Source organism: Manis javanica, chromosome 15 (assembly GCF_040802235.1).
Source record: "Manis javanica isolate MJ-LG chromosome 15, MJ_LKY, whole genome shotgun sequence".
Lineage (NCBI taxonomy): Eukaryota > Metazoa > Chordata > Mammalia > Pholidota > Manidae > Manis > Manis javanica.
The window spans coordinates 80,445,320-80,467,950 of NC_133170.1; the positions used below are offsets into that span (position 1 = coordinate 80,445,320).

Consider the following 22,631-nt stretch of genomic DNA (forward strand, 5'->3'; position numbering starts at 1 on the left):
AGGGCCATGAACCACAGAAAACATCAGTTAAATCAGGTTCTGAAGCATCCTCTGCCACGAGCTGGGCTCCTGGGGAGGGGTACAGCAACTGCTGCTCCCCCACTCGGGGGGCTTCTGGGACACTGGCCTCCCTGTTCAGCTCACCTAACGTTTTCTATTTAAATGCAAATTTTGACTTTTCACTTGGCAGCTAGCAAAAGTTTTTTGCACTGGAATAAGGGTCACGATAATAATTTATCCACAGGCCTTTTTCTAACAATTACTATTTGTTCAAGGGAAAGGGTGGAGGTCCCAGGGGCTGGGAGAAGGGGCTCTGTGCAAGCACGTGTGGAGTGGCCTTATCCCTGGGGCAGGTCGCCCTGGCTGGAGACTCTAGGCCTGGGGGAGTGAAGAGAGGGAATTGGTGGCTTGGTCCTGAGCCCTGTGCCGAGGCCGGAATAAGTTTGCAGACTCCCTGATATGCAAGGGGTGGTCTCAGGTCTCAGGGAGCTCCCAGTCTGATGGTGGAGACAGAAATGGAAAGAGACCATCACAATACAGAGTGCTACATGCAGGTGTAGAGGTCCAGCGGAGGCTTCGGAGCCAGCTGGAAGGTCTGGGAAGGCTTCCTGGAGGAGGTAACAGCTGGTAATAATCTTAAAAATAATGAAGGGTCAGCCGGGCCACTCTAGTATTCTGCTGGGGACAGTGTCTCTTGGTATCCTCTCTGAGAGATAATTAGATAAAATCTATTGTTATAATGAATTGGCACTTTCAAGTCTAGGAATTTATGATCTAGAATTTCTCCTATAGATGCAGATAAACATATAAGAGTATTAAATGAAGTCTTTAAGTAATGGCAAAACACTGGAAACCACCTAGCTAACCATCAGTGGGAAGCTAGATAAATGATGCAGCCACACAGTGGAATACTATGCAGCTATACAAAATGAACAGGGAAGGACTTTCTCTGCTAAAGTGAAAGATCTCCAAGTTATGGAGAGTGAAAAAGATGGGTTGGGTATGGTACAATTTGTGTAAAAGACAGCAGGTGGATAATCTTTTTACATCTTTGTGTATGTTTGCATAAAATGTCTCTACAAGGACACACAAAATTTGAACACAGGGTTTGCCTAAGAGGAGAGTCGTTGGGGTTCAGAGGAGAGCAGAGGGAGAGGAGCTTGTAGTGCATGTTTTTCTGCATCTTGAATTTTGATCTATCCAAACACAGTACTGATCCATAAACTTAATTTAAAATAAAATTTTTAAAAAACCTGACCAGAATCTTGGGAAGATAACGAGTCCCAGGCAGAAAGAACAGCAAGTGAAGAGGCTGGGCCCACTCTGTGGGGTGACAGAGAAAGTGGTGTGGGCCAGAGAGGGACTGGGGAGAGCAGGGGTGAGGCAGGGGCGGGTGGCCAGGCTCACTGGGTGGAGCTCTCCTCAGCCCTGCTAAGGACTCTATCCCTGCCCTGAAGACAGCAGAGGTCACTGCAAGGCTTTACACACAACAGGGGCAGCCAGCTTTGCCACCGGGAAAAGTCACTCTGGAGAAAGAATTAGGGGAGGGCAGGAGGAGGCAAGGAGGCCAGCATGGAGGCTAGTGCAGGGACACGGCCATTGCCTTTAAACCCTCACCATACACTCCCATTTTAGAGAGGAAAACATTGAGGAACAGAGAAGCTAAGTTGCCGGAAGTCACACAGCCTTCCTGGGGCAGAGCCAGGTGTGGACACCAGTCCGCTGGGGAGCACAGCCCTTGGCCTGGCACTCACCCAGGATCCCCCAGAAGAAAACACTTTGCTGGAAGGCTGCAGTGACCTTGGCCCTGGGCATTTCCCCACGGGTCCTTGAGCACCCCCGGCCCTCTCTGAGCCCCCTGCCTGCATCTGGCATGGGAGAACTGTGCATTCCTGGCTGATGTCACTGGGTTATTGTGACTGGCAAAGGACCAATGGTGGGGAAAGGGCTTTATGAACTGTAAAGTGCCGGGTCGCATGGGCAGCCTCTCCCCTCTGAGCGCACCCTCCTTCCTTCAGTGGTTTCGGGGCTGGAGTCAGGTCACAGGGGGAGAGCTGCATCCACCCTGCATCCATCGGCTGAACCCCCACTGCAGCTGCAGGTTGGTGATCCCCTGGGTGTCTCAGCCAAGGCCCCACTGGCCCAGCAGTGTCTGAGGCCAGCACCTCAGCAGGGGGTGACCCGGGAGAAGGTCCCAGGAGAGAGTGAGAGAGAGCAGAGAATGAGACCAAAGATGGAGGGGTGGCCAGGAAATGGGCTGATGGGGTTATCACGGGGTCTCCTGGGCTCCAGCCCGCTGGGGACCTTTTGAGGTAAATGTGGTTCAGGACTGTCCCTGCAAAGAACAGGAGGCTGGGACACTTACAATTCCTGTTCCTATTGATGGCATCCCTCATGCCAGGACAAGGGAGTGATGCCAGGGCTCCGGTGAGGCACTGACATCACACCTGGAACCATCCACACAGCTCTCCTGAGGCCAGAGGTGTGTGACACAGGGCACAGAAGGCACCCGCCTCACTGGGCACTCCCTTCTCCTGCTACAGCCTTCCTTTCACACCCCGTGCCACCCCCAACCCCTGCTGTCCAAGTTCCCTGCACTCAACTGAAGGGCGGGGCACAGCCGGGAGAAATCACCCCAGCTAAGGAAAAGCTCCAATCAACGCCAGACAGAAGTATTCCCAGTGTGGAAAGGCAATGAGTTAAAAGGTGAACCATCCCCTACAGCAGAGGTGGGGGTCGTGAGCAAGCCAATCAGGGTGGGCTCTGGCCCTTTAACACCAGCCTCCATGGTGGACTAGTCCTGAGTGTCCTCTCTGCCTGCACACACACATGATGGACACCCCACAACAAGCCTCCACTTTTCCCACCTAAGGGCCGTTGTGCTTGCCGTTCCCTCTCCCTAGAATTCTCTTCCAGCAGCTTTTTTTCACCACTACTACTTTCTCTCCCTTTGGGTCTCGGATGAAATGTCACCTGTTCACACTGACCTTTTGTATCCGTTAACTATTGCTGCCTAACAAAACATCTCAAAACTTCACAGCTTCCAACGGGAGGCATTTATTCAGCTGACGGGTTGGGTGGGCAGTTCGGATGATCTGGGCTCATGAATTGATCACTCTGCATGTGAGGTCAGTCGGCAGATCAGCCGGGTTCCGGCCGGTCTAGGGTGGCCTTGACTGGGATGGCCCGTCTCTGCTCCGTGTGTCTCTCATTCTCCAGCAGGCAAGCCTCGGCTTATGCTCAAGGTGGAGGCAGAGGTCCCAAGAGCATGCAGAGATGTGCAAGGCTTCTTGAGACTTAGGGCTGGAGCTGGCCCTGTGCCGCTTACACCAAACCCTACTGGCCAGAGCAAGCCACCGATTCCAAGTGTGAGAGACCAACTCCACCTCCTGATGGAGTGAGCTGCAAAGGCACGTTGCAAGGGGCAGTGGCAGCAGAAGGAGGGAGGAGCTTGGGCACATGTTTACGATCAACCTACCTCACCCTGCCCAATCACTCAGGCTAGAGAAATACCCCCAGAGGGTCATTCCATCTATTTGATTTCCCTTGCTGCCCTTAGCGTGTTATTATCCTGTTTATTTACTCATTAATGCGTTCTTGTGCGTGTCCACCATGAAAATGCCAGCTCCTGAAGGCCGAGGCCAGGGACAAGCACAGTGCCTGACACATGGTAGGGACTGAGAAAACACTGCCCTGACTCCATTTCTACCAGCCCAACACCCCTCCCCACCCTGGGATGAACTGAACAAGCCAGAACCACGCAAGTGCTGGGATGGGAGGGGGGAGGGCGGGTGCTGCACAAGCCCAGACAGCTCCCCTGGGGAGCAGAGGGACCAGGCTCAGCCCAGCCTGGACCTCTCCACAGAGCCTCAGGTTCACCCCCCACCCCCCGAGAGTATAGCACATCCCCTCCTTCCTGGGGGCCACTGAACAGTCCGTGCCTTGCCTCATAATTGCATGTGAATGCAAATAGCTCTGCCAGTGTGAATATATTAAAATCTGCATCGTCAGCGAACATGGCAGAGCGGCGGGGAAGGGGCCACGTGGGGCCCAGAACACACACGACTGCCTGCATCCCCGCTCCCTCCCACGGAGGCTGCGGAGGGGGCACCTCACCGTGCACTGGCAGGGTTTCTTGCTTAGCTCCCTGAAAACACCACTGGCCAGGAGCCCATCCCGGCCATGGAGCTGCGGCCCCAGGAGAACGCAGAACGCCTGTGATGGTGGAGGGGTATCTTTCGAAGAGGGTCACCTGGGATAGTGGATAGAAGAGGGCAGGACAATGAACCCAAGTGGGCCACTAAGCCACCCATTGTGTGAGGGGGGTGCTTGCTCAGCAGCTCACTCCACTCATTCATTCTTTCATGCATTCAGCACTCCCTGAGCACCACTTTACCACTGCGTTAAATCCTTTCCTTATGTATCATGCTCCCTGCAATGCCTCGGACTTTACCATCTGGTATCTGCTTCTCTTGCCTCACTAGTGCCCCCGCCTGTGCCCTGATGGCACAACACTTCATTCAGGCCTTCCCTGCCATTGCCTCCTTCAGGAAGTCCTCCCTGACTGCCCCCTCAATAACAGTATCACCCACAACCCCTCACCTGCTCCATAGTTTGGTTATAGTCCTATCATCACTGTTATTAATTACTTTCTTTTACCTCAATCTCCCCATTAAAAAAGTCATCTCCATTCCTGTAGCTGGGCCCCAAACATTGGTACCTTGTCTGGCACATGACAATACATGTTTGCTGAGCAATTGCATATGTGACCAGGATGAGAAGCAGCTGCTGCTTGTCATTGCTGCCCAGCATATGTTGGTTTTCAGGAAAGAGGGTGGAGAATGTGATACCCTGTGATTCTGAAGCAGGAGGTAAGTGGACAAGTCCTGGGATGAGGCCCAGGGACCATCCGGCTTCAGGCCTGCAGACATGTGCACCCCCATTTATGCATCTGGGGACACTGAGAGCAGGCCCGTGCAGTCCCTGTCCTCAGGGGCTCACAGGCCAGTATGGGAGGCAGATGGTGATTAACCGAACAATTATATGGTATAGCATAAAATAGTGACAGGTGCTGAGAAGAAAATAAAGCTGGGGAAGGCTGAAGTGGTACTAGAGTAAGGGACAGTGTGCGGGAAGCCTTCTTGGAGGAGGTGGTGCTCCAGCAGGCGCCTGTGTGGAGAGGAGGGCAGCCCGTGAGGACCTGCGGGAAGGGGGTCCAGGCAGAGGGAGCCGCCAGCCCACGGGAACACACCGGATATGTCTGAGGGCCGCAGGTTCTGCGGTACTGGAATGGGGCAAACGGGGGGGTGGGGGCGGGCAGGAGAGGCTGCCACGGGGGCCGGGTTATGAGGGTTTGTGACTGGAGCCTGCAAAGTTTCAAGCAGACTGGGGGGTATCCAGCACAGGGATTCGAGGCTTCCCTCTGCTCTGCGTAGAGGGGGCACTGAAGGACCAGTGGAGAAGCAGGGAGCCAGTGAAAGGGGGCTGAGGTGCAGGGGCAGAGAAGGAGAGAGCCCTGGTGGGCTCCACATGCTTTACAGGCAGACTTGTCAGGACTCGCCGGACTGGGTGTGGGGAGGACGGAAGGACAGGAGTCCAGGATGACCCCTGGGTGTGGGGAGTGAGCTCTGGAGGCTAAATGAAGCCAGCAGGGTGTGGCACGTGGGGGACAAAACAGGCCTGGCAAGTACACACCCAGTTGTCACTCCAAGCAGGGAGGCGGGCAGGCAGATACAGGTCCCTCAGACCCATAACGTCTACTCCAGGTTGTCATCCCGATTGTGCTTACAGACCTGCAGTGTCGGGGAGCTCACCACCCCGCTGGGGAGCTTTCCTGGGCCCTCGCTCCACCCCGCACAGCACAGCACCCCTCTTGGAATTCTAGAAACGAAAGGAAACAAGGAGCAGGCCCAGGGCTCTCTGGCTGGCAGAACCTCCGTGTCTCCTACAGAGGAGGAAGTCTGCTCGCCTGGTCGCCACAAAAGCACAGACCGGGTGGTTTCAAAATCAGAATTTTGTCTTCCCACAGTCCTGGAGCCTGGCAGCCCCAAGTCAGGGTGCCAGCACAGGTGGGTTCTGGCGAGAGGTCAGGGTCTTGCTGGCTTTGCAGGCGCTGCCTTCTCACTGTGTCCTCACGTGGGGAGGAGGCAGCCGAGAGAAGAATGCTTTCTGGGGCCCCTTCTTTAAGGGCACTAATCCCATCGGACCACAGCCCCACCCCAGTGACAGGCACCTCCCCAAGGCCCCATATGCCATCGCACTGGAGGTTAGGGCCCCCACATACGAATTGGGGGACACAAATATTCAGTCTGCAGCGTCCTCCCAGCAAATCCGCCATGCCCACGTGACAGTCCAGGAGACTGCGGCTCAGAGAGGTGAACAGACTTGCCCAGAGCCCCCAGGAAATGAATGGCAAAGGCAACATTCGAACCCAGGTCAGAGCCCTCCTTCTAGCACAGCCTTGTGATCCTACACAGCCTCCGAACAGAACTGAGTGGGGAGGATCCCTTGTCCGAGGCCTGCATCCCAGCGGGCACGCTGGAGGTGAGTGTGACACCAGGGCAGCCTCCTTGCCGTGATGCCAAAACACAGCCCACAGGCATGAAGATGGAACCAGAGGGTGTTCCGGCCCCTCTGCTTTGGGGGCATGTAGAGAAAATGATTTGGGCGCACGGTGTCCCGGTACTCAGTGGGACCCACGCTGACCCTCTCTGACACCCGGCCCGACAGAGGTGAGATCCCTAGTTGGCTGATCCCCATCCCAGCTGGACGTTCCCTGGGTGAGGATGTTGTCTGCCTCGTCCGTGCCTGACCCCAGCACCCAGCATGGCACCTTGGTGTAACTGGCATAGATGCTCAATTAATCTTTGGAGGCATGTATGAATCACAGGGTGAAGTCATGACCCAAGTCTGTCACCTCTTTCCTAGTAAGAGATCATCAAGCCTTTTTGTAATAAATAATCATCATCACCCATCAGTCAGTCCCGGGGTTTCCATACAGGGGACGAGATGGGGTGGATGCGCCCGGTCGAGCTGGGACGGGGAGGACGCGTCAGCCCCCCTGTGAGCCGCTGATAAGACGAGCTCGGCTGGGGAATCCAGACGGCTTGTCTATCAGCCTATTAAACACCATTCTTACAAGTTTTTCTTTCCTCCCCCCTTTTCATTAATACACGGGGTGAATAGAACATTGAATAAAAATCAGCCCTTTCTGCACAATTGCAGGATTGAAAGGTAACTGCCCACAGAAGGATTGGGTGACAAAGGGAACGGTTGCAGCGCGCTTAGCAAATGATTTTCGGCTTGTCATTTCAATGGGCTGTGTTTTTCGGAGATTGTGGGGTGGGTTTTTCTTTCCCTTTTTTCTTTTCTTTCTCTCTCTCTTTTGTCTGAATAGCATTTATTACCACGCTTTAAAAAAATTTTTTGTGCTGTCTCTTTACAGCCACCCTTCCTTCACAGATGCTGGGTTCTCCCCCACCCCTCCCAGGATGTAGCTTTCTCTAAAAACAAAATAAGATAAACTAAGACACAACAGATCTGGGAGGCCAAGGAGGGGAGATGACATTTTGTGAGGAGAGGATACTTGCAAGGCAGGGGAAGCGGGTGGGAGAAGCAGGGTAACACGCCGACCTGGGGCTGGGCCGGTGGGTCCTAGTCTTGCAGCCCACTGGTGGCTGAGTTTCTCTCTCAAGGTGGATTAGTGTCTCTCCATTAGCCAGGGGGGTGGAGTGCATATCCTCTGCCCCTCAGGGGCTGTCCCCCAACCCCAGCCCGCTTAGACCTCACCATTGCATTCAGAGCAGTTTGTGAGGGCTCTAGGCCTGCAAAGGGAGTGTGTCGCATGGTCTGGTGGCCATCCAGCAAAGTTCTGCTGTGACAACTCACCCCCCATAAACACGCTGAGGCCAGAAGAGAATAACAGGGCATATCCCAGAAAGCACACACACATGAGTTAGAATGTCAAAATGTCCCTTCCACACCACCAACGTGAGCCTCCTTCTGAACTTCTGAGAAGAGCCCATGAGCAGCAGTCAGGGTGACGGCGGAGGGACGCAGCTGCAGCTGGGCAAGTCTGTTCCAAACCTGGGCCTCAGTTTCTCTCCTCTGTGAAATGGGCCCATGGGACACAATCATGGTTCAAAACATTTATTAAACTGCAGAACAAGAGAGCATCGGCCATTAAGGAGATGCGAATTAAAACCAAATGAGGTTTCACTGCTCACCTCTCAGAGTAGCTAAAATTAAAAATAGTGACAATACCAAATGCTGACAAGGATGAGGAGGAAGTAGATCCCTTATATGCTGTGGATGGGAATGTAAAATGGGGAAAACAGGTCGGCAATTTCTCCAGAAGATAAGCACCCTACTATAAAAACCAGTCATTGCATTCCAGGGCATTTATCTCAGAAACATGAAGGCTTACGTTCTCACAAAAACCTGTATATGAATGTCTCTAGCAGCTTTATTCCTTACAGCTGAAGAGCGGAAACAACCCAGATGCCCTTCGGCAGGAGGGTGGATCAGCGCCCTGGGGCCCGTGCCTACCGTGGAGTACCATGCTGCAGCAGGAAGAAACAAACCATGGACGTGCTCACGCTGGACGAGCCACTGAAGAATTATGCTGAGTCAAAGAAGCAAATCGCACAAAGGTCCGTACTGTTTGAGTCCATTTATACACCACTGTTAACATGATAAAATGACAGAAATGCAGAAGAGATGAATGGTTGCTGGGGGCTGTGGAGGAGGCGGGTGGGAGGGAAGTGGCAGGGTCATGAAGGACAATCTGAGGGGCCCTTGGGACGGAAATGCTCTGTATCCTGACTGTGTGGATGTCAGTGTTTGTCAAGATGTCACCACTGGGCACGCTGGGTAGAGGATATCTCCCTGTATTCTTAGGTACACCTGCATGTGGGTCTGTAATTATCTCCAAATAGAAAGCTCAATTGAAGAACAAAATTTTACAAAGAAAATGGTGTACAACCCAAGAGGTGTGCTGGACAGACATGGAGACGCTCTCATTGAATTGGGGTCCAGGCTGTCTTCCAGGGGTACCCACAGTTTGGAAAGCCATGGGTTGTATGACCCCTAGAGTATCCCCAGCTTGGGAATCCACAGGCCCTACAAGGTGTCACTGGCAGGTGGATATGCCAGCCTTGGATTTCCGTATCTCACCTGTCTGGACTCCAGAGGGTCAGAACATTGTTATCCCTCTGGCTGGTATGACCACTCACCACCTGGGCCCTGGGAGGGTTCCAGGCTAGAAGGGAGGGGACAAGACATGCCAGGCCCATGCGGGAGCCACAGCATGGTCCTGCAGCGTGGGACTCTGTCTCTGCCTGTATATCTGGGCCGTACGGCTGACATGCCCCCTGCTGCACCCAACGGCTCTATCCATCCACATGGGTGAGCACAGCCCTGCCCTCCTCCCATGCCTCAGGCCCATAGGGTCACCTTTCCACCCTAGTCGGACCCCATCTGACCCAGAAGTCTTTAAGGAGATGGGCAGAGTGTGGGAACTTCCAGAACAAGGGGCAGGAGGAGTGCCCACCGGGAGATGGGCTCCAGGAGTCAGGTGCCCATCTCCTCCCCTGGGCTTCACCGCAGGCCCACTGTGCAGCTGAGTAAGTGAATCCCCTCTCTTCTTTGGCCTGTGTCATGGTCTGTGACTGAGAATGCCCTCAGTCATGGCATCAGCATTTACTGAGCACTGCCCCTGTGGGGGGCACTGAGCCAGGTTCTAAGGGGCCTGTGAACGTGACAGGCTCACTCTCCAGCGGGGACGTTGGATGTTAAGCCAGTAAGCACTGCAAAGGAGAGTATTTCACAACAAACAAGGTGATGCAGCAGGAGGGCTGGAGGGCCTCTCTGAGGGGAGGTTTGAGCAGGAGGCAGCCATATGAAGGTCTTGGGGAAGGACGTTCAGGGGAGAGGACAGCATGTGCAAAGGCCCTGTGACCCGGACAAGCTCAGCATGTTTGTGGCTCAGAGACAAGGCAAGTGTTGCTGGGATGGAGAGGCTGAGGCAGCATTGCAGGACCAGAAATCAGATTGGGAGAAAGGAACTGATTGATCCTGAGGGCCCTGGGGCCAAAGGTAGAGATGAGTCCAGTTTTCCTTCTCAGGACATGGTCTGGGAGGCTTTGCAGGGCTGAGCTCTCAAATGCTTTAAAAGATCACTGTCTGCAGTGGGAAGACCCCTAGGAAGGCACAGACAGGAGGGGGAAAACGTCCCTGGGGCCTCCCAGGTGAGGTTGTATGGATCCCATGAGCATGTGAGGTATTATTAACACAAACAACCTCTCCCCAGCCTCTAACCAGCTCCGACTCACCTGCCTCTTTGTCCAGCCCTGTTGCTGCCCACGGCCAGGACCTCCCAGGGGTCCTGAGGATAGTCATAACAGTAGCCCCATGGGTCATCTCCAGAGGTCACGATCCAGGTGTGCCAGCCTCTGGGTTGAATTAGAGCTCATCTGCCAGAATTTGAGAACCCTCCCCCACACCAGGAGGGCTCACAGAGGGGGACATTGACAGATCCTTACAGTCTTCTGGGATGTCGCCAGTTCCCAGAGGTGCCACCTCCTGCCAAGGGATCCCTGCCCTTCTCCTCCATGCACTGCACCATATAGATTGGCCCCTGGGACAACAGTTCCCAAGCTCCCTAATTCATTACAGGGTCAGCCAATGGGAAAAGCCAGAGGGCCACTGGAGGGCAGAAGGAGGGGAAGAGCTGAGATACTTCTCCCCCTCTCTGGCTGCTTCACCATCTTCTCATGAGGCAGGTGTAGTTTGCATCCCCACTGCACAGATAAGAGCATCATGGCCCAGAGAAGCTGAATCACTTGCCCAGTGTCACACAGCTGATATGTGGCACAGCCAGAATTTGATCTAATGTCTACTTGACCACCAGCCTGTACCCCCAACCACTTGCATACATGGCCTCTTGATAGTAAACAAAACCCAAAATTATTATTGTCACATATATGCTTACTCAAGGAAGATTTATGTAAGTCCTACCAGGCACCAAGCTGGCACTGGATATTAAGCAGTGACCATAGCAGATAAAATTTTCTGCTTGTACTAAATTTATATTCTAGTTTGGGAGAGGCAGATGATAAGTAAGTAAGTTATATGACAGAAGGTGAAAGGTTCTACTGAGCAAAATAAAGCAGGGAAGGACGATGGGAAGTACTGGGACCCAGGGGCCACAATTTAAAGAAGGTGGCCAGGGGAAGGCAGTGCACAGGAGGTCGTGCAAAGCCAGGAAGGGCACAAGGAAGATGACCACACAGATATCCAGACAAGGAACAGGGAACAGCAAATGCAGGGCCTGAGGCCGAGGGTGTAGGTAAGGGTGGGCGCCAGCAAGGAGGCCAGGGTACTGAGCTGCAGCAGGGAGAGGAGGGCCACAGGGGTACATCGGCCTCGACTCTGGGTAGCTGGAGATCTTGAGTGTGTGCAGCAGATGGTGCCATGAGCTGATGCATGTTTGAGGATCCTGCTGGCTCCGAGAACTGAGGATAAGCTATTGGGGGCCAAGGATGAAGGTCTGGAGGCCTGCGAGGAGGCTGCTGCAATTATCCAGGCGAGGGGCAGTGAGGCCCCTCCACACAGTCCCTCTCCACCAATCCTCACCCTGGCTGCTGCGCCATCCCGAGTCCCCCGCACCCTGCTTTCACCCTGTGATCGGTCCAAGGGGCCACAGCTGATGTCTCGTCTGTATCTTCCAGCTCAATGCTCAGAGCAAATACCCATAAATGTCAGCACTTGTTCATTATCATGCAAGACCGGTGCGCTTGGTAAGCACAAGTTACAGACAGAATCCCAGTCCAAGAAAGTTCTAGAATCAGAGGTCTGGGTCCTAATCTGACTCCACCACATCCACACTGGGGAGTCCTGGCTGTGTCACTTCCCCTCTTGTGGCCTCAGTTTCCCCATTTATAAAATTAAGGGGGTCCCTCGGGTCACAGCCTCCACCCAGTGCTCATCTCGGACTCCTCCTTGGAGACACCTGATTCAGTGGCACCTACTCTTGAATGCCTTTCCCGGTGCTCACAGAACTCCTTCTCGTCCTCGGCCCGAGTGTGTGGGCCGCCACGGGGCTGTGGCGTGCTGCAGCCGAGATGCTAGCATGAGCTGGGCCTCACTTTCCACCTCTGTGCAATGGGCACCACAGCACTAGCCCAAGGGTGTCTTTGATGATTCATGATGAACATGAAGGACCTAATCCCCGGCCCAGGGCAGGAAGCGCCTGGAGCCCCCGGAAGCTGGAAGAGGCAAGGGAGGATCAGCCCCACAAGCCTTCGGAGGGCGCGCGCTCCAACCCCCGCCTCAGCTTTGGACTTCTGGCCTCCAGGACTATGAGACAATGCATTTCTGTTGTTTTAAGCCACCAAGTTCATGGTAACTCGTTGCAGCAGCCACAGGAACCTAATACAGAATTGCTTCTCTTAATGCTCCTGTACCGCCATGAGTATGAATTACCACTGCCTGAAGGTCCGTCCTTCCTGCTGGACTGCGAGCGTCTGGAATGCCAGGGCCATGCTTTGAGGGTCTAAAGACAAATGGGGTCCCCCTCGCCATTCTGCTTTAGAAGTCAGACCCATCTGGTCGGGCTGGAAGGGACTTCAGAAGCATCGGGAGCAATCTTATTTCGGGTCTAAAGACTGGCAGAGCCTTGCCCAGGTGCCGCCGACCAGACTCGAAGCAAAGCCCGGGCCACCCCGAGGTCCGCCGAGCCCGTTGCAGCTCCCGCCACGGGGAACGCAGTCCCCAGAGCACAAGGCACACCTGCAGGCAGCAGCAAGGGTCCTGCCGGAGGGAAAAAGCAGTGGGGGGAGGCCGGGGATCTCTATGCACTGTCGCTTCATTTAGCCAAGTCTCTGAAAGACGCTGCAGTTTATTAGTACCGGAGAACTGAGAGCGGTGATTCAGTGGGCCTCGGGAAGAACTGGCTCAGTGCCCCTCGTGGACTGACAGGTAGGCTGGAATTATAGGCTGGGGAAGAGAGCTTGCCTGTGGCTTCCTGGGAGGAGGCCAACTCCTTACACTGACACCCCCAGCCCACCTGCCACCCACACCCTCCTCCACATGGAGCCTCTGATGCCCCAGCCCCCATGCTGGGTGGGAGCCCCCATGCCTCCTGCCTTCTCCTGCTGCGCTCAGACAGAGGGCTCCACCCTGACCCAAGCATCCAGTCGTGATGACTGATGTGGGGGGCTTGGGAACAGCCCGGGGGTGCCCTCTGATCCCTAGAACATGACCCTTGATTAAGGATGTCTGTTGTCTGGCACATGCTTGGCAGACACTGGATGGATAGAAGGATGGAGGGATGGACAGGAGGGAAGGAGAGAAGAGGAGACAGATGAAGGAAGGAAGGAAGGGCAGATGGGTGGATCAACAGGCCAGTGGACGAAGGGATGGATGATGTGAAAATGGATGGATGAATGGATGGATAAATTATTTTAGAGATGAACAAACCCAGATTCAAATTCTTATTCCTCCACTAACTCATCTCTGTGATTTGTTCGAGTTACTTCCTGTCTCTGAGCCTCCGTTTCCTCAGCTGTAAAATGGGGATGATCATGCTTGCCTTGCGTCCAGTTCTAACAAGATCGTGCCTGTGAAGAACTGGCCTGATTGTCACCACCCTCTTCTCAGGGTCTCCTTGGCAGGGGTTCAGGCAGCACAGTGCTGGGCCGCAGGAAGCCTCCGAGGGCCTCACTTTTAGTCCCCAAATCATCTGGCTCCCTCTGGGGCTCTGAAAGCCTTTTCTGCTGTGGCACCCAAGGGAGTTTCTGTTGTGACTCCCCCCAGGGGGTGAGAGGAACCTGGCTGGGGCATGAGCCCTGCTCATCCAAGGGCCAGGCAGACACCCGCCCCCGAGACTTCTCAGGAGTGCCCGGGCCCAACGCATCCACAGCGCACAGCTCCCAGCCGACCTCCCCCCAGGGGGGATCAGAGGGGCAAGTGGAAGGAGCAGCCCTTTTCCCCACCCTCCAGCCCAGGAATTGGAGAAGGGGGATCACAAAAGCAGAGGCAGGTCCTGCACTGTACCTGTCCAGGGGACCGGACCCAAGTCCTCAGCTACCCCGCCAGACAGAGAAAGGGAGATTTGGGAACCTGGGGAGTTTTCCGAGTGGCCCTCAAACCCACACTGCTTGTGTAGAACTCAGGAAATGTGCCGGGCTTTGGAGTCCAGCGGAACCCACACCGGCTTGACCTAGGCTGGACGTGTCCTCGAATGGGAGATGGGTAGAGGGCGGAAAGCGACATCAATCTCACTAGGCAAATATGCTACTTCAATAGGTCTTATAAACTGAACAGTATCGAGAGATGTGAGCCATGAAAAGCAGTCTACTGCCCAAGAATGGGAATTCTCAACCTTCACCTAGGCCAAAGGCCCCTCAGCAGCCACATGGTTCTCCAGGGTTGGGTATTACCTGGAGCGGGGCCCTGCCTGGCCAAGACCACTCCAGCGGTTAGAGTGTGACAGCTGAGGTCATGGGATTGGGCCGGGTAGATGAAAAGAAAGGCATGGAATCATTGTTCTCAGCTCTTCGCCTGCTCTTAGCAAGCTGTAAGGAGCTCCGTTAGGGACACCTGCCCTCTGCCAGGCTGAAGCTGCCCCATTCCAAATTCCCCAAAGGCGGCTCCATGAATGGCCCCAGCTCCTGCCATCCAAACCTTCCTTCCAGAAGAAAGCAGCAGAGAATTTTCTTCTTCCCCCTCAGATGCATCCTCTAAAGGGGCCCCAGAAAAGGGCTCTCAGAATAATTGAATAATCCCAGATGAGTGTGAGCAGCAGTCTAGGAGGCTTGTGGAGGAGAAACACAAGGTGAAATTCATTTCTGTCAACTGGTGGTCTATTTCCCTGATACTATTTCCTTGTATACAGATAAGGAGTTATCTTAAATGACCATGTCTTTTTCAATTTGTACTTAACAGTCAATCCCATTTTCCTTATATGATACTATCTCAGCTGGATGAAAAATGCATTCAATAATCCCTAAGGATCTTCATATATCAATATCAAATGGTCTGAAATTGACCTGTTATAAAATCCAGTCCTTCAAGCTAGCAAGAGACTAAATCAAAAAAAAGCAAATTTTAGCGCTCGCGGTGTTTTGCGTAAGCTGGATTCTCCAGCACCGAGGCTCACGTTTCCAGGGCCTGAATGAGAACAAATGCTCAACATCCATTAATAATGGGAAAATTACCTAAAAGATGTATCTGGATTATTGATACATCTGCCTAATGAATGGGGCTTCTCAGAAAGACAGGCTTCACAGGAATACTAGGGAACTGAGAAAGGTTAGCAAGATCCACCCAACAAAGTTCTTAGGAATGTGAGGTGAGAGTCATGAATTCCAGGGGAAGGAGCTTGAGCTCAGGAGAGAAGGCTCAGACACATAGCTCATGAAATTGTCTCATGTGCCCTGATCCCTTCTCAGTGGTAAATATGTGGTAGGCATTCATCAGAAGGCCCTCTGATGACCAAATAAAATACGAGGAGGTCACTCACTGTTGAGAGGTCTTCATCGGCTCTTAGCAAGTCATCAGGACCTCTACCACAGAGAAGTTTTCTCCTTGGATTCTAAAGTCTCTCAGGTTCACGGTTCACCCCATAGTAGTTATAGCGCAAGAAATTTCTAAATTCTATCTCACTGAATCCTCAGAATGACCCTCTGATGTAAGTGATAAAGAAACTGAAGCTCAGAGCAGTAAAAGGACTTTTCAGGGGCACCCACCTAAGGACAGAGCTGGGGTTCAAGCCCGGACTCTCCTAACCCAGAGGAAATGAATACCCTTAACCACTGCACATTTTCCCCCATTAAGTTCTCGATTAATATTTGTCAATTTGAGTCTCTTGAATATAAACATGAGCAACATTTTCCTGCACACATCTGCTTGGGTGAGGGAAACAAAATAAAAAATGAGGAAGTGGGACTACATCAAACTAAAAAGCTTCTGTACAGCAAAGGACACCATCAGCAGAACAAAAAGGCATCCTATAGTGTGGGAGAATATATTCATAAATGATTTATTTGATAAGGGGTTAACATCCCAAATATGTAAAGAACTCACATGCTACAACACCTAAAAATTGAATAACCTGATTAAAAATTGGGCAAAGAACCTGAACAGACATTTCTCCCAGGAAGAAATTCTGATGGCCAACAGGCGCATGGAAAGATGCTCCACATCACTGATCATTGGGGAAATGCAAATTAAAACCACAGTGAGATATCACCTCACACCAGCTAGGATGGCCACCATCCAAAAGACAAGAAACAACAATGCTGGCAAGGATGCGGAGAAAGGGGAACCCTCCTACACTGCTGGTGGGAATGTAAATGAGTACAGCTGCTGTGGAAAGCAACATGGAGGCTCCTCAAAAAAACTAAAAATAGAAATACCATTTGACCCAGGAATTCCCCTCCTAGGGATTTTCCCTAAGAATGCAACAGCCCAGTTTGAAAAAGACATATGCACCCCTATGTTTATCGCAGCACGATTTACAATAGCCAAGATACGGAAGCAACCTAAGTGTCCATCAGTAGATGAATGGATAAAGATGTGGTACATATACACAATGGAATATTACTCAACCATAAAAAGAAAACAAATCCTACCATTTGCAACAATATGGGTGGAGCTAGCAGGTATTTATTTCTCAGTGAAATAAGCCAGGCAGAGAAAGATAAACACCAAATGATTTTACTCATTTGTGAAGTATAAAACCAAAGCAAAACTGAAGGAACAAAACAGCAGCAGACTCACAGACTCCAAGAAGGGACTACCAGTTACCAAAGGGGAGGGGGTTGCAGAGGGTGGGTGGGGAGGGAGGGGTTAGGGATTAAGGGGCACTATAATTCACAATCGCAATTTAGGTCGGTCTGTGGGAAACCAGGATAAAGACAGGTCCTGTCTTCAACCAGATGAGTTCAGAAATCATGCCACCATGGAGGGTGAACAAAGGTAACCTCCAACTAGGATTGTCCCTTCTACAGAAAGGTGGGGGGTGAGGGCAGGAGAATCAGACAGGCTGGGTCCAACTTCCAGTGCGACAATCCTCACGCCTATGACCTTGGGCAGTTGGCTTCACCTGTCTGAACTTCACATGTTGGTATGTGGGAAGTGGCACAATAAAACCAACCTTGGGGTGTTGCTAGCACAAAAATCACGTAGGACAAATTCCCAGCCCATAGTAGCTGCTCATGAAACACCGTCTCCTTTCCTATCCTGTAGGGAATGTCAGCCTGTGAGCTCAGGGATGGCATCTATCTTATTCAGTGCGGGGTCCCCAGTGCCAGACAAAATCAGTGCTCAGTGAATATTTGTCTCATGAACAGACAGCTGGGTGACCAGAGTTCCAGACATCACATCCATTGGGAGCTAAATGTTCTGCAGCCCCCCCATTCCCTCCCAGGGGAAACATTCTGTACTTTCAACAGGAAATAAAGCCTGACGAATCACTTGCTTCCCAGTCCCAGACCCAGATCTGTCCAGCTGTTTTACCATAAAGGAGCTGGGACACCATAAATCCCCACGTGGCTCTCCAAAGTGTGTAAGTGCACGTATGTGTGTATCCTGCCAACATTAAATCCAAATAATTGCAAGACCAGCCAGAGGGCAAACCTAAACACATCCCTAGCCAGTGCTGAAGGGTCTGGTGAGCCAAGCTCCATCAAGGGAGGGTGGGGGGCAGCGGGGGCAAGAGATGACTGCTCCTAAACCTTTATTCAACAAACATCCTCTGAGTATAAAAGAAGCCAGCCAACATCTATTAGCATCGCTGTGGGTACCAAGCATTATGGTGAGCGATTTGTAAGCATCCACTTACTTGCTCACTTCCCATAAAAGGGAATCTCAGGCACTGGGGGTTAAGGAGCTGAGGAGGTGCAGATGTAAGACAAGGCAGCGCCCTTAGGAGTCTGCCCTCCAGCAAAATGGGCAGTGGGCACAATTCTGAGAAGGTGATGGTATATTATGGTCTATTCATGTAACCATCATACATATGAAGCTGCCAGAGCAGAAGCAAGGAGGGTTTCCTGGAGGAGGTGGCATCTAAAATCTAAGTCATATCAGTAGTAATGGCCACATTTACTGGAAGTTTCCCAGGAAATGGGTAAAATAATCAGACTGTACCTGTCCAAGCACAGAGATCTGGTCCAAAGAATGGTCTCCTCACAGTTCTTCAACCTCTAGCTTATAATACCCTCCAAAAGCTTCTATCAGACTCAGAACACAATCGAAACTCTGCTGTAGCCTGCATGTGGTCAGGTCCAGGACCATCACATGCTCTCTGCCCTCTACCCGCTCCCCTCCAGCCACACAAGCCTTCTGCCCATGCCTTAAACACTCTTAGCTCTTGCCTGTTCCAGGACCTTTGTACGTGCTGTTCTCTTTGCCTGGAATGGCATTCCTTTGCTTTTCAGGTAATCAGCCTCCGCTCATCTTTGGATCTCAAACCAAGTCTCCTATCCTCAGAGAGGTCTTACCTGATTAGCCCCTGAGTGTAAATAAAGTAGCTGCTCCATTGTTTTCCCCACCTCCCCCACCGCACTGTGGGTCCCATGGGGGCCGGGATCCCATCTCTGTCACTGCCATCCCCCACCCCATCATGTAAAAGGTGCTCAGTAAGACATGTCAAACAAATGAACGAGTGAACCAATGGCTTCCAAATTTGAAAGTTCATGATATCAAGCAGAGGAATCAAACTCAGACATTCCTTGTGTGGCTCTGAGAGACTGAGCCAGAGAAAATGGGAGGGGTAGACCCAGGATGGCTACACATGGGAACTGTCCTATGAGAGAGGGAGTCAGAGAGGACTTCCTGGAGGCACAGCTCCGCTGGGCTCAAAGCATGACTCAGCGAGTGCTGGGCCAAGGAGGCGGCACGCTTGGAGGCTTCGCTCTGCACCACATGTTTTTCAGAGTGGCCCCAGACACAGTTGCATCAGCATCTCTACCCTCAGTATGTCACTGGAAGTAGTAAACAGGTATTAAAGATAGAGATAGCCGGGCCACCCTCCCCAACCTGCTGGCGAATCTCCAGGGCTGGGGCCTGGGTATCTGCATTCCCACTAGCGATTACAGGAGGTTCTGAGCACATCAGAGTTTGAGGAATGCTACATTTCTCAAAGTCAGTCAGAAAAATGGAGCCAAACCGAGACAAGAAGCAAGTCTTTGACAACCAGTCTGGGGCTCTGGCGCCCCTCACCCTCAGGGATGTCCTTGCATCTCAGGACAGCCCTTCCTCCCTCAGGTCAGTGACTTCCCAGCTTCCCGAAAAGACCCTGACACCGCTCCCCAGTCTGGTTCAAGTGGACTCGGGCTGGCCCTGGGTCTCCGTGCCGTGCCCAGAGAACTTGCTAGATCGGGGAAAAGATCTGCAAACATGATACAAACATTGCTCATCCTGTTTGGTGGTGAAGAGCTTTTCCTTTCTAAAGAGGAAAAAAAATTCCTGATGATTGACTGTGTTTTTGCATCTTCCAGCCATTTGTTGCCATGTAATACAGACATTTGCCTGTCAACAAAAATGCCGTCAGTTTTACAAACACACTTACTCTACTGGCTTCGTCGGGGGGAGTGTTTTGACTGGCTTCACTTATTGAGTGTCTGTGCACTGCTTCTGCCCCGACCAGCTGCCAGATGCCTGAGGTTTTCTCTTCCCGGAGGACCTCCACCCCTTCACACCAGCAGAATCCAGCCAGTAGAGGTACCGAGTCCATGACAAGCAGATGGGGGAGAAGGAATCTGGACCTAGAATCAGACTGGATCGTCTCTAAGCCTTGGGCAAGTCATTTTCCTCCTCTGAGCCTCCATTTCCTCCTCTGTAAAATGAGAGCCAGCCTCAAACCTTTGTTGTGAGGTCATACGAGATCATATGTATAAAGGAGGTAGTGCCTTGTGGTAGCCAATGTCCAGGAGGGTCCCAGGAATCCTTAGCTTCTGCCTTCCCTGCCTTTGTCTAGTCTCTTCCCACGCTGACGCAGAGCTAGCCTGGGTGGCCAAAAGAAGGGGGTGGACACGATGGTGTGTGACTTTCGAGGCCAGGTCCTAAAAGCCATCACAGTCCTACCACGCTCTCTTGGATAATTCGTTCTAGGAGAAGCCGCCACCATGTCAAGAGGAGGCTCAAGCAGCCCTGAGGATAGACCCATGTGGAGCCTCCGAGGAGCTGCGGCCCCTGACCAATGCCAGCCAGGAGTGAGCCACCCTGGAATCAGACTGCCCAGCCCTGGTCAGGATCTCAGATGACTACAGCCCCAGACATCGACTGCAGCAGCAAGAGAAATCCTGAGCCAGCGCTGCCCAGATCAGCCGCTCCCAAATTCCTGATCCACAGAAAACGTGAAAGATAATAAATGATGACTATTGTTTTAAGCTACTAAGTAGGGACGATTTGCTACACAGCAATAGATAACTGTTACACACAGTAACTAGCATATACATATATATGTATGTACATATATGCCTAAAGATAAATAGTCACCAATATTTACTGTTTCCTGTGTGGCAGGTACTACGTGATGTACATGCATAGGGCGCTCCATCCTCCCCCTGCACCTGTGAGGTACTTACCAGCACAAGGAATGTTTTACAGGCGAGGCTCTGAGAGACGGAGCAACTTGTCCAAGGTCACATAGCCTGAAAGTGGCAGAGGCAGGATTTGAATCCAGGTCTCACTAACTCTAGAACCAAATTCGCAATCACTACAGCACACTGCATTCCAGATAGAAATGTGAATTACCGCTATTATCACTAGTATTGACTTTTGCAGGGATGTTTTTGCCAGTGGGAGGACTGAGAAGAAAAACAAGCTGTCTTTGCGTTCCCAGCCTTCCACGGTGAACGCGACAAGCCCCGGACCTGCTGCTCTGAGGACGTAACGTCAGGTGGCTGCAAGGGACCATTCGGAGCAGCACAGAGGCAGGCAGGAATTCTCGGGAGCGCGCAGAGGGGCCAGCCCTGTCGCAGCGGGTGCCACCTGCCTGCCAGGACTGCAGGGGTTAAGGAGAACTGCTTGGCTGCAGGAAAATCTCTCCGACGGTGTTAGAGCAGGGGAAAAAGGCAAAATGATTGTAAATTCCGCCTGGGGAATTCCGCCGTGGATCCGGCTCACCTTTCGAGGACCCCCCCCGCCGCCCCCCGCCCCGCCTGAGAGGATAACTGACCTTTGGAGGGAAATAATGAAAAGAAGAAATTCCTTGGAGAAAATAATGTGTCCGGGCCCCAGTAATGAGATCGGCTCCTTTTATGTTGCCATGGTGATGGCAGTCATTTTATAATACAAAATACATGAATGGGAGCGGGTGGGCGCAGCTTCGCCAACCAAGGAGGGGCCGCAGGGCGGTGGGGCGGGGGTTAGTCTTTTGCAGGCTGCGGTCTGGATGTCGGGCAAACGGCCGCGGTCACAAGCTGCCCTGCCTCATATCCCTGGGGAAGGAGGCCTGGCTCCAGAGGTCTTCCCTGGCTGGAACCTTGGGGCTCAAACTGGGTCTGGGGTCCCAGTGGGTGACATCAACCTCCAGGACTGCTGGAAGGTGGGGGTGGGGAGGCACTGGCATAATAATGATATTGACAATAATCCCCACTTTTCGGTGGGTGGGTGTAGCCTAGGGTAGGGGTTCTCTGTTCCTGCCCTGTGGGAGGAAGGGATAGTAGCTCCGTTTTACAGATTGGGAAACTGAGGCTCAGAGAGGTAAAGCAACGTTTTGGAGGTGACACAATAAGAATTCCATCCCAGGTATAGCTAGTTTGGGGTTAAGGTGTCAACTGGGAGGGGCCGCAAAGGAACTTTCCAGGTGTTGGGAGTGGGCTGTGTTTTGTGATGGGCTGTGTACCTGTGTAAAAATGCATGGAATACACACTTAAACTTTGTGTCCTTTATTTTTTGTAAGTCCAGCCTTCATTTCCAAAATGTGTTTGTGTGTGTGTGTGTGCACGTCTAACACGACCAAGGATGAAAGTGGGGTCTCTGGTGTCCACTAGACCTCAACTCAGACCCCAGAGCTAGCGCGGCTTCAGGTGAGCCTGGCTGGTGGCCTCCTCCCCTGGGCGCCCCTGTGAAATGGGATAGTAACATGCCCACCTCTTAGCGACGGTGGAGGATGCGATGCACAGAAGGGACTTAGCTCACAGCTTGGGAAATAGGAAATGCTCGAAAACACGTCATCACTCTCTTCTGACGTTTTTTCAGTGCTGGGATGATGATCAACACAGGAAAAGCAGGTGGGGTCAGAGACTTCTGGAGAAAGAACTGGAAGAGAGAAGGAAACGGGAAAGTGAGAACGCAGGGAGAGAAGGAAGAGGCTGGTGGGGGAAGAGGCAATGCACCCGTGCGGGGAGTTCGGAGGTGGGAACCAGGGAAGACAGTGCATCTTGTGCTGTGTGCTGTTGTGAAAAGCACTGTCACTCTCTGAGCTGTGGCTTCATCATCTGTAAAAGGATTGCTGGAGAAGCCCAGGCAGCACACAGTAGGTGTGCAGGCTGCTGAAGAAAAAGGCCAAGAGGAAAGGAAGGGCCAAGGGTGGTGGCCAGAAGGCCATGCCTCCTTAAAGTGTAAAGTTAGCCCCATCCTAGGCAGTGGCTGCCACACTCTGTCCCTTGCCCTTGAAAGCT

The 22,631-nt window shown here is 52.4% G+C and overlaps 1 long non-coding RNA gene across 1 annotated transcript in view; it reads right to left on the reverse strand.

The window, feature by feature from the left end:
* Window positions 1-21,813, reverse strand: part of LOC108386090 (uncharacterized) — a 72,370-nt gene extending 50,557 nt beyond the window's left edge. Inside the window, exon 1 of the long non-coding RNA XR_012125737.1 lies at window positions 20,592-21,813. This is a non-coding gene — a long non-coding RNA (uncharacterized lncRNA). The remainder of the gene's footprint in view (window positions 1-20,591) is intronic.
* Between the last annotated feature and the right edge of the window lie 818 nt (window positions 21,814-22,631).